Source organism: Hakea prostrata, chromosome 8 (genome assembly GCF_041222555.1).
Source record: "Hakea prostrata isolate BN-2017 chromosome 8, UWA_Hpros_2, whole genome shotgun sequence".
NCBI lineage: Eukaryota > Viridiplantae > Streptophyta > Magnoliopsida > Proteales > Proteaceae > Hakea > Hakea prostrata.
This window is the reverse complement of record NC_142607.1, coordinates 26,511,588-26,522,510: the sequence shown is the minus strand read 5'-3', so window position 1 is coordinate 26,522,510 and position 10,923 is coordinate 26,511,588.

The following is a 10,923-nucleotide window of genomic DNA, read 5'->3' as shown; positions in this document are numbered from 1 at the left end:
GTAAGTGTAGTTAAGTGTCTCAAACGGGTTTCAATTATTCTCTCCCATAATTTCATCATATGGCTCATCAATTTAATGCCCCTGTAGTTATTACAACTTTGGATATCTCCTTTATTTTTGTAAATTGGAACCACAACACTTCTCCTCCAATCATCTGGCATTTTTCGTGTGCTCAAAATCTTATTAAACAACTTAGTCAACCAAACTAGTCCATGGGTTCCTAAGCTCTTCCATACTTCAATTGGGATTTCATCAGGACCTTGTGTCTTGCCGAGTTTCATCCTCCTTAAAGCTTCTTTTATTTCGGACATCGAAATTCTACGTATATAAGTTCGGACATTGGTGCCTTGGTGAAAAGTGTAATCGTCCGAAACATAAGTGCTTGAAGAATGCTCATTTAGTAAACTAGAGAAATACGTTTCCCATCTTTTCTTAATATCCTCCTCACAAACTAATATTTTACCATCTCCATTTTTAATACATCTAACATGGTCAAGATCTCTACTCTTCCTATCCCTCATCTTAGCTATCTTATAAATAGATTTTTTCCCCTTCCTTTGTGCCCAACTTATTATATAACTCTTCATACTTTCTTTCCCTTGCTTTTCCTACAATTTTCTTAGCTTCATTTCTATTCAACCTATACCTATGAAGATCCTCAACATCCTTAGTTCTTTGCCATGTCTTAAAACTAGCTTTTTTATTCCTAATGGCAGCTTGAACCTCACTATCCCACCACCACGTCTCTCTATAAGAATGGATCTTTCCTTTTGATTCACCTAGAACATCTTTAGCCACCTTCTTAATACACATAGCCATCTCATTCCACATTGCATTGGTATTCCCTTTAAAATCCCATTTTCCTTGTTTGACTACTTCATTAACGAAGGATTTAGAGTACTCTCCTTTCAAATTCCACCATCAAGTTTAGATTAACATAAATATTGCCCATGAGGTTTCCCTCGCATGGGAGGTTACCAAAGGTTTCCAGAAAGATCAAACAAGGGTTAGGGTTTCAAGAAAATCATCGGCTGGGGTTAAGATCATGACGATGATCATAGATCTCAAAGAATAGAATGAGATCATGGAATAGATGGTTGCAAGAATGCAGCATCTCCTTCCTGATCTCAATCAAGAACAATATTAAATAAAATAAATTCAGAGATGTAGAAGAAAAGATAGTGTAGACATACCTTTGATGCAGTAGGAAGGAGATTACTTGAGTTCTTGTGAGATATCAACCAAGGATGCAAGGAAATTGATTAGAATGGAGTTCTAACTCCTTCCAGAGGCTTAGGAGGTAGATGAGGCGGAGTAATCCCGAGATTTAGACTTAAATAGAGTAGCCACGACCTAATTAGGAAAACAGAACCAATTGGTCGATTGATTGGTCGACTGGTCCAGTCGACCAATGAGTCGCCCAATCAGGACAACAAGTTCAAACAGTGGATTTGAAGGCTCAGATCAAGTCCAAACATAACGGGGTTTTGCACACACCTAAAGTGACTTACCTAGTAGGTAGAAATGCCTTCGAACCAACACAGAGAGCACTCCAAGTCCATCGACTAATCCGATCTTCAACAGGATGCAATTTTCATAAATGGAACACTGACATCAATACTCATGGATTTCAATCCAGGCACCAAGTCTTCTACTGAAATGGCCCAAAGCTGACTTCTTGCTTTACTTCGGGTTGTCGGACCTACAAACAACAGGGTTTTCGGGTCAAGGTTAGGGCTGGGTTTCACACTAGATATCCAGATATCATCCCGCTCAGACAACACAACATGTTGATGTATATTGGGGATGGGGTTACTAAAGATTGAGGATACTTCCCTTTCAATGATTTGTGGATCATCGCATGCTTCTGCCACCATAATTTGCCTTTGCCTCATTGTTAGGTTTTGGATATTTGAAAACATCGTATGTTGGTGTGGAAACCAAGGATTGAACCAGAACGAAGTCTATCTTTCGTTACCAACCTGCCTACACACGAAGTTTTTGAGGTGTGGAAGTATGCTTGAGATATTGTTCCATGTCCACGAACCCTTCTTCTTTCCCACCTTTGGGTCAAAAATGGATGAGTTTTTGAAGTACCGAGCCTTCAAAGTTCTGAACCATAACGCTTGTGGTTGCGTAAGCAGTCGCCATCCTTGTTTAAGTAATAAAGTGGAGTTGTAATCCTCCATTCTCTTGAATCCCAAACCCCCTTTGTGTTTTGGTTGACAACACTTTTCCCAAGAAATCATGTTCGATTGCCTCTGCTTCCTAGGCTTCCCATTCCCCATTCCAGAACTTTCTATAGATGGCATCTATTTTTGCACACATAGACTTAGGGTATCTTATAAATTGCATTTGATACAGAACCATTGATTGGATTGCAGACTACATAAGAACCCCTCTCCCCACAACTGTTAGGTTATTTGCTTGAATGGTTTGTCATATTACTTGAATGGTTTGTCAGTTTGAATTTTATTTTTAGAAGGACTTTTTAAATGAGTGTTTAAGATTCATATAACGTATTATTTTAATTCAAAGATTATGGTAAACTCAACAAGTGCTTTTAGATTAGAATATTATATGTAATTAAATATTGTAACTGGGATAATTACTATTACCCCCTTATACTTTGGTTTTATTACTAATCAAACCCCCTTCTTTGTGAAATTACTATTGCCCCCCTCACTTCTAAAGGTGTTAAGTGGTTGTTAACATCAAATATGAAAATGTCTATTTTTCCCTTAAAATTAAGAAGTAAAAAATATAGCATTACCTTCATTTATAGAAACTATATTGCATATCAATTATATCCTTAAAATCTTATATTTTATAATTAGTTTTGAATTTGGTGGGACCACATACTTATGATTGTTGAAACTTTCACATTCCACTTAAATTTTCATAATCACCATGATGAAAGTTTTACAAACAAATTAGCATATAAGATCTAATTGATAGAAAATTTGGTAACATACACAATGGTCAACATATATTAGGTGATTTTAATTTTCAGCATATATTAGGCTGCCTAGAAAATCCCTTCCCCAGACCCCATAGTGTGGGAGCTTCAGCACTGGGTACGCCCTTTTTTTTTTAATATTTTAGTTTCTATTTCATTACATCTTTCCTTTATTTGGTGATTTATTTTTAGAGAAAAACAAAATCACATCTTTCCTTTATTTGGTGGTTTCATTTTAAAAAAGAAAAGTGAAATTAAAGTTAATTTTTTCTTATTAAGGGTAGTATTATAACTTGAAAAAAGAGCAAATAAGTAAAAAGATAATTGAAGGGTTATTTTTGGGATTTTGAAACAATATATAGATGCCACATCATCAGTAAACTGACGGAGCTTAACGGTAAGGGTGCATCAGTAATTGTTGACAAAGTTAAAGGTTGGAATAGTAATTTTAAAAAGTACAGGGGATAAAGTAGTAATAAAATCAAAGTACAAGGGGACAACAGTAATTATCCCATTAGAATATTATATGTAATTAAATATTGTAACTATGACATTCATTCCTCCAAGGATAGGAGCCAAATATTTGTTTTGAATTGCTCTATGCCTAATTAAACTTTTTGTTGGGTTTTTATGACAATAGATGGATTTGGGTTGGAAATTCTGTGTAATCAAATTAAGGTTAGGAAGGATCAAGGTTGAGACTTGAGGGCTATCTCAACCTTAGACACTAGTATTGACCATATTTCAAATTTAATGTTTAAATTATTTAACGATTTACATCTTTACATTTGTGCAACGAAGCGCTATCTAAATGTCTAATGTCTGATTTCTATCTTAGGATATACTTACTAGTTTTATTTTAGTTTGATATCCCATTGATAATGCTTTTCTTTTGTTTCTTTTTTTTTTTTTTTTTTTGGGGAGCATGATATATGACAAAATAATGTACTATGTACAACAGAGCTTTACTATGATAATTTATATTGAGTAAATAATGTACAATAATGCTTTACATAAGAGAAAATCTTCTGTACCAAGTTTACCCACAGACATATCCGTGAAGGGTCTAACGCAAGCACTGCAGGTCAAAATTCAACTTATGTTCTTTAACCATCAGCTTAGCAAGGAAAGTATATTGATCTCCCTCACCTAATGCATGAAGATACCAATCAACAAATCTCGCTGCCGATTCCGCGATATTCTCCAAAACAACTAAAGCATATACCTATGGATGCAAGTTTCACTCTAATAGTCCAAACCAACCGTAGTCAAGATTTTAAAATGCTCGAGCAACTAAACCTTATTGCAACTTAGTTTTAATCCTATCATAACATAATATTAATATTTTATTATGGAACCCTAACTCATTATCCTACCTTTAGCAATCATAATTGCATACCCCAATTCATTTTATCCTAAGTCTTTGATTAAAAGGTTATTAAATCTACCTGAATTTGATGCATATTTTCAAATGAGAACTTTAAGAGACAACAGAAAAGTAGCTTCTAATAAAGTATGAGTCTGTGGATTGAACAAAGCAATGGATAGGAAATCTGATGTTATAGGTGGAAATTAAAATCATAAAAGGAAGAGTTCTAGATCTTTTACCTTAGTGATTGTAACTGCAATGGATCTAGACATTGGAGTGCCTGTTTGCATTATCTTTCCTTCTATTTGACTTGTGTTCTGTATAGGTTATTTCCACGCTTTCAAATCAACGAACCATAGTGATGGAGGTTCAGGATTATCTTGGAGAATTCGCAAAGCATAGGAGAGTTCTTTTTTTGGTACACTGTTTGGTATTCCATCCCTCTATTTATAATATTTTTCCTCAACACTAATTTCTTGTTTAGGGTTTTACTTAGACTCATCCAAGAGAGGGAAACCAATATTAGAGTCCTGCTTAGACTCAACTAAATAAAGGGGTAGTCATCTTGGACTACGTAATTGTCACATCCCGCCAGATAACCATCCAGCCTATACCCTATCTGGATTACTCGGGGAGTGATCCACAACCCAAAAGTTCAAGTTTAGGAACGATCATATCCATTTAGCACAATAACATAATCAAAAGAAAGAACAAATCATTGTATTCTAATAAAATAATAATAAAAGTCAAGAAAGGATCTCAGAAGGATCACTAAAGAATATCAGAGTGCGAAATAACAAGATACTAAATCAAAAAGACAACTGTAGAGTATAGCGGAAATATACCCCACAACATATGCGGAAGGTAGATCGAAATCTAAAGCAAGCTCTAAGCTAATACAAGTAAAATAAAAGTCTAGAAGAAACAAGAGAATCTAATCCACATCTTCAGTCGGCTCTTCTTCTTCTTCAGTCTTCATCTTCTTCACTTTAGGGTCATGCTCTTGAAGCTTTAGATCAGCATCTACCGTATGATCCCATCGGCGAATAAGACGATGCTGGCTGCCATCAATAGGAGCCGTCAGTGCAGCCCAAATCCGAGTGTTGGCTGCCTCGTTGTTCATTACCTTGTCCAAGGACATCCGGAGCTGTACCATGTACGGAAAGGTCCTCCGTACTGGGGCACGGGTTCTCTTTCATACCTGCAATGTCATCTAAAAACAAGTTCCCCGAAGGGTAAGATCAAAAGAACTTAGCAAGTAATCCAAAAATAATAAGCATCTTTACATGCATTCACAAACAAACATATATGCAATGATATGAAATAATAAATGCAATATGCTTCTAACTCTATGTATGTATGCTGGTCTCTATTGGCAGACATGCTTTAAGTCATAGCACCATACTTCTTTGGGTAGGTCTCAATTCACTCATCCTCGGTTGGCAAAGGGTCCTTCATCCATCTTGGACAATCCATGGCTGGGGGTTAAGTCACCACTCTCACATCACCATTGGTTTAAGTACTGGTGCATGTCAGGGTTAAGCCTAGCCCAATGCAAGTCACCTACTTAATTATATCAACTCAAATCCAGATATGTCCATTCCTCCCCTCTCGGGATCCTTTCCGATATCCTTCACACTAGAATCAGCGAATCCAACTCTCTCAAATACGGACTCATCATGTAACAACCCCCATATTTTTAACCCGAGATCCGTATTGCAAGTCCGAGAACCCGAAGGTCTAGTCGGGTAAAGTTGTGGAGTGTCCGGATAGAAGTCCATGATCTATACCCTGAACCCATGGATCTGGATCCCCTGTCTGAAGAGCCTGCCTTGCTTGGTAGTTGGTCTTCTGGAAGAAAAGTGTTGTTCGGAGATGTCTAGAATGAAGGTAAGATCTCCCCCCATCTCTTCTTTAGGGCTAGGTTGTACTTGGATATCAACTCCCTAGCAAAAGCACCCTTGTATGGAAAATTACATGGGGGCGGTTGCTAGTGGCGGTCGATCAAACCAAGCGACCGCTTGGAGTGACCGCCCGATCTGTTTTTGGGGATTTTGCCCTATTTTGCCCCCTAACTTCTATAAAAGGTAACCCTCGTCCAACTTATGAATATTTTATTTGTGGTTACCGTTTTGGAGGTTAGATGGCTGCGGAGAAGTGCCAAAAGTGGATCTGAAGTCTGGCAGCTGGCAGTGATCTGGAGATTAGTCCTTCCCTTTTTCTGGTGTTCCGAAGTGAGGTAATGGATTCACCCTTCATCCTCTATCTCCTTTGTCTTTCAATTTCGTGTTAACCCATCCCATCATCATGGTGGTTACCCTTTTGATCAATTGTGACTCTCTTTCCAATCTACTTGAGGTGATTCATCCAAAAACGAAACCCTGCTTTCATGAAAAGGAGATTCCAGTGAAGGGAAGAGTTATGGGTAATCCAATGATGGTGATTGTTAGGATTCCTTCACCCTTTGGCTATAGGAGTGTTAGATTCGAGACTTAGGCCATGATCACTTGAAATCCGGATTGAAAACAGGTGATCAGAAGCCTGAGTTTTGGATTGAAACTCTCTGTTTTTGGGGTGGTTGCTCAACCTAAGCGACCGGCACAAGCGGCTGGTAAACAGTGACCAACTGACTTTTGGTTTTGATCCACTTTGATTCAATTAATTTATACATTATTGTAACCCTGTGTTTAGGTATTCTCTGTTTGAAAAGAAAGTCTTGTAATAGTTAACGGATCTCTTTTTACGGACAATTTACTTATATGCAGGTAAGGACATTCAATCCTATCTTTTGAATACACTGAACATGCTAGTCCAGTGTCTGTTAGAATTAGTATTTTTTTCTATATGCTATTGTAGTCATGTCTTATATATTAATCTTGTTATATCATTGTTGTTTATCTTGTTTACATATATACTTTGTTGATTATGAATGTTATGTACTGATGATGGTTAGTATATGATTTTGATGGATGAGGTATTCCTTTGGGATATCTTAGCTTGGGATATCAAAAGGTTGTGGAATGGGACACATGCCTACTGATGTCTCCAGCATTGTCATGACTGTTTGATGACATTATTAGGTAGAGTCTAGAATTTGCATGGCTAGGTACCCCACATGCTACTACCCTTTCGGTAGGGGGATTGAAATAGAGTGACCTATGATGACAGTGATATGACGTTGGTCCACTGTTAGTCATATAAATGGTAGGGTTGCATATGTTAGGGTTGGGCTCATGGACGTCCAAGGAACGGACCGGGTGTCGTGAGGAGTCATGAGAACTTCTGCCCCAATAATATGTGGATGACCATAGGGTTAAGGAGTGGAGTCCAACAGTGGTAATCAGTCCGTGAGGATTCTCATTCCTAGGTTGCGAAGGATACTGAACCGAGTTGGTTGGTGCCATAGGGGATGTATCTGGACTTCATGTAGACATGTTACCAGTGTGACCTTGCATTGGATTAGAAACCTCGACATGCGCCAGTACTCATTACCAATGGTCGTGGTGAGAGAGTGTTGACTTAACCCAGCCATGGTTTGAGAGCTAGGTGTGGACTTTCCCTTTTTGCCCAGGATCCCTACAGAGGTAACCAGTCCTTGCCGGATCAGTGTGACTAGACTTCCCCAGAGGAGAGCTGGTGTATGTCTTAAAGCATGTCAGCTGTTAGAGACTTGCATAGTTAAAAATCATAGTATCATTCATACCTTGCACTCATTCATATCATTTATGCATATATGCTTTGTTGGATAATTGATGGGATTTGTGATTGTTTCTTATTGAGTTCTTTAGAACTCACTCCTTTATTTTGTATATGTTTATTATCCTGCTCAAAAAAGGAATTGTATAGGAAGATGGACTGGTTTCCTATGAAGGAACCATCCCGTATGAAGAGGATGTGGCACCGTCAGTGGGAAATGGAGATAGCCTGTGCGGGAGCTCCTGCGGGTGCATGGAGTGCGCTTATCGCACCTATTGATGGTCAGAGACGAAAGGTGATTAAACAGGTCGCTCAGTGAATGGAGAAGAATTGGAGGACACCCTATCTTGAGATTCATGAAAAACACTATTTAGCCTAAGAAAAGGAAACTAGAAAGAAACTGATATAATTCTTTTGATTGCTTCCGCTGAACTCATATTCATTTTATTCATTATTCTTTCGTTTATTATTGTTATTGGAGTATTTGGACTTCTGTAATTCCTTTAATTCAATTATTGAAACATTTATTGCTCTTGATTATCTTTATTTGTATTTAATATTGTTGATAGACTAAGACCGTGGATCCTGTGACGGATCACTCCCACGGGTTGTCGGGCGGGTAACCGAGACCGGCGGGTGGGGTATGTGACACATCAACCCTATAGGTAATCCACATATAGTAAACGGGAAGCTCTCATGTCCTCTCACGGGTTGGTTACCGGTTTTGAGCGCCCATGAGCCCAAGTCTATCCATATGCAACCTTTCCCATAAATGGCCCCCACAATGTGATTCATGTCCCCTCACGGGTTGGTTACCGATCTTGAGCGCTCATGAATCCCCATTGCTACCACAGTTGTTTGGTCTCAATACCCTTATGAATCGGGTCTGATATAACAGGGGTATTCCTAGCTGATCACTGCTAGACCAATCCTAGGTATGTCAACCAATAGTTAGGGAAAGAGTCAAGGGGCACCATAGGAAAGCGTCCCATACCACTTCCACTGATGTCCAAAGACAGAAACGCCAATAAGGCATTCCCCATTCCACAACTACAACCTAGGCATCCACATCACATCATGATTCCATACAAGTCATATTCACATCCATATCCACATCATAGTCCATAACACATACTCATAATCAATAATCAATTCTAATATTAAATTAACAATGTGGACAAGCTACTGTAGTTGCAAAAGTATCATGATGTAAAGGAAACCAAACAACAGTAGCTAAATCATGCATTCATATCATAGTACATAAAGACATGTAAATAGGCATATTGTGAGTTGGAATACTCACCTCGTAATCCAAACTTATAGTCTTCAAATAAGAGATCAGAGAACAGATCCAAAATCACCTAAACAAGCTTGACAAAACATGTATAGGTCATAAGAAATGATTCCAAAAGATTGGAGTCGAAACAGATCAAAAATAGAGTTGTTGTCACTGCGGGTTGATTGGCTGGGTTGATTGACCCAGTCGACCCAATGAACAGTACGGGTAAAAAATCAGATTTTTGATCCGAAACCTAACCTACACAATTTGGAATGCTACTAAACTTGGAGGGAATGTCTAACATAGTAGTCTAAGACTAAAAGGCATATTTTAGACATCAAACAATGATCAAAACCATTACTTACTAATTTGGAATCATACTTTCTAATTTGGTAGAAAACATAGTTTTCATTGAAAACATGCTATGAATGAAATAGATGAACTATATGAATACAATAAATCAGAGGTATGAATAATCATAAGAATACATCTATAATGCTAGAAGAAATCGAAATAAGAATATGATCATAGATGCATGTAGAAAACATAAGAATCATGGTAAGAATTGATTATGATGGTCAAAGTATGAGAATGAATGGAGATTGTAGAAGATACAATTGCAGAGATGCAACATCTTCTTCACAATCTCAGATTAGAGAAGAGAAAGATCATGGAAAGAATAAATCAATAACATAGAAGCAAGATTACTAACTTTTGATTGAAGAACAAGAGAGAGAAAGCTTGAGAGTTGAATGTAGACCTTCTTCCACACCAAATGAAGCTTGGAGATGAGTTCCCTTTGTTCTCTAGGTGTTTTGGAGGCTAAGGATACTAAAAACACAAAGTCCTATGGTATATATAGCAATATAACCCTATTTAGAAGATTCTGCTTGAGTTCAGCATCCTTGGGTTGATTGGCTGGGTAGACTGGCCCAGTCGACTCAAGCAGTCGACCCAGACTGTCAACTTAGTCGGAAACAGGGATTTGAGGGCCTTCCACTACTCGGAATCAAACGAAACTTTAAACACATAAACTACAACTTACCTAACATGGAAAAATGGCTTCGAATCATATCTAACCAAGCTCTAAGGTCACCAACCAATCTTCTCTTCATCAAGGCGTAGTCTCTTTTCTAAATCAACCAAGGTCTTCAAGTATGGGGCATCACTGTCTAACTCCATGGGTTCGGAGTCGAACACCATGTCTTCTACTGCTATGGCCCATAGTTGACTTTCACTTCTCTTCGGGCCTTTAGATCTACACTAAGGGAGAGGTCCAACTTGACTTTCTAGGATCTTCTAAACATATCAACACTATACTCAAGGTCCAACTTCAAGGTCAAACATCAAACAAGTTCTTCTTCATCCAAAACAAATAGGGTGTCTAATTTAGGTTTTGGGCTGGATTTCACAGTAATAGTCTTGCTGCCACCTATGGCGCAAATTGTAGTGGGACCCACCCACTATGATTAACATCTCTCACTCACCACAAGGTGGCGGAGTTATCTAAATGCTCTCATCAACTCTAATCCTTTCAATGTGGAAATGGAACGTGAGACCTAAGAAATGTATCTAGGGTAGGAGTGTTATATCAAGTCTCCATCTAATCAACATAGCACA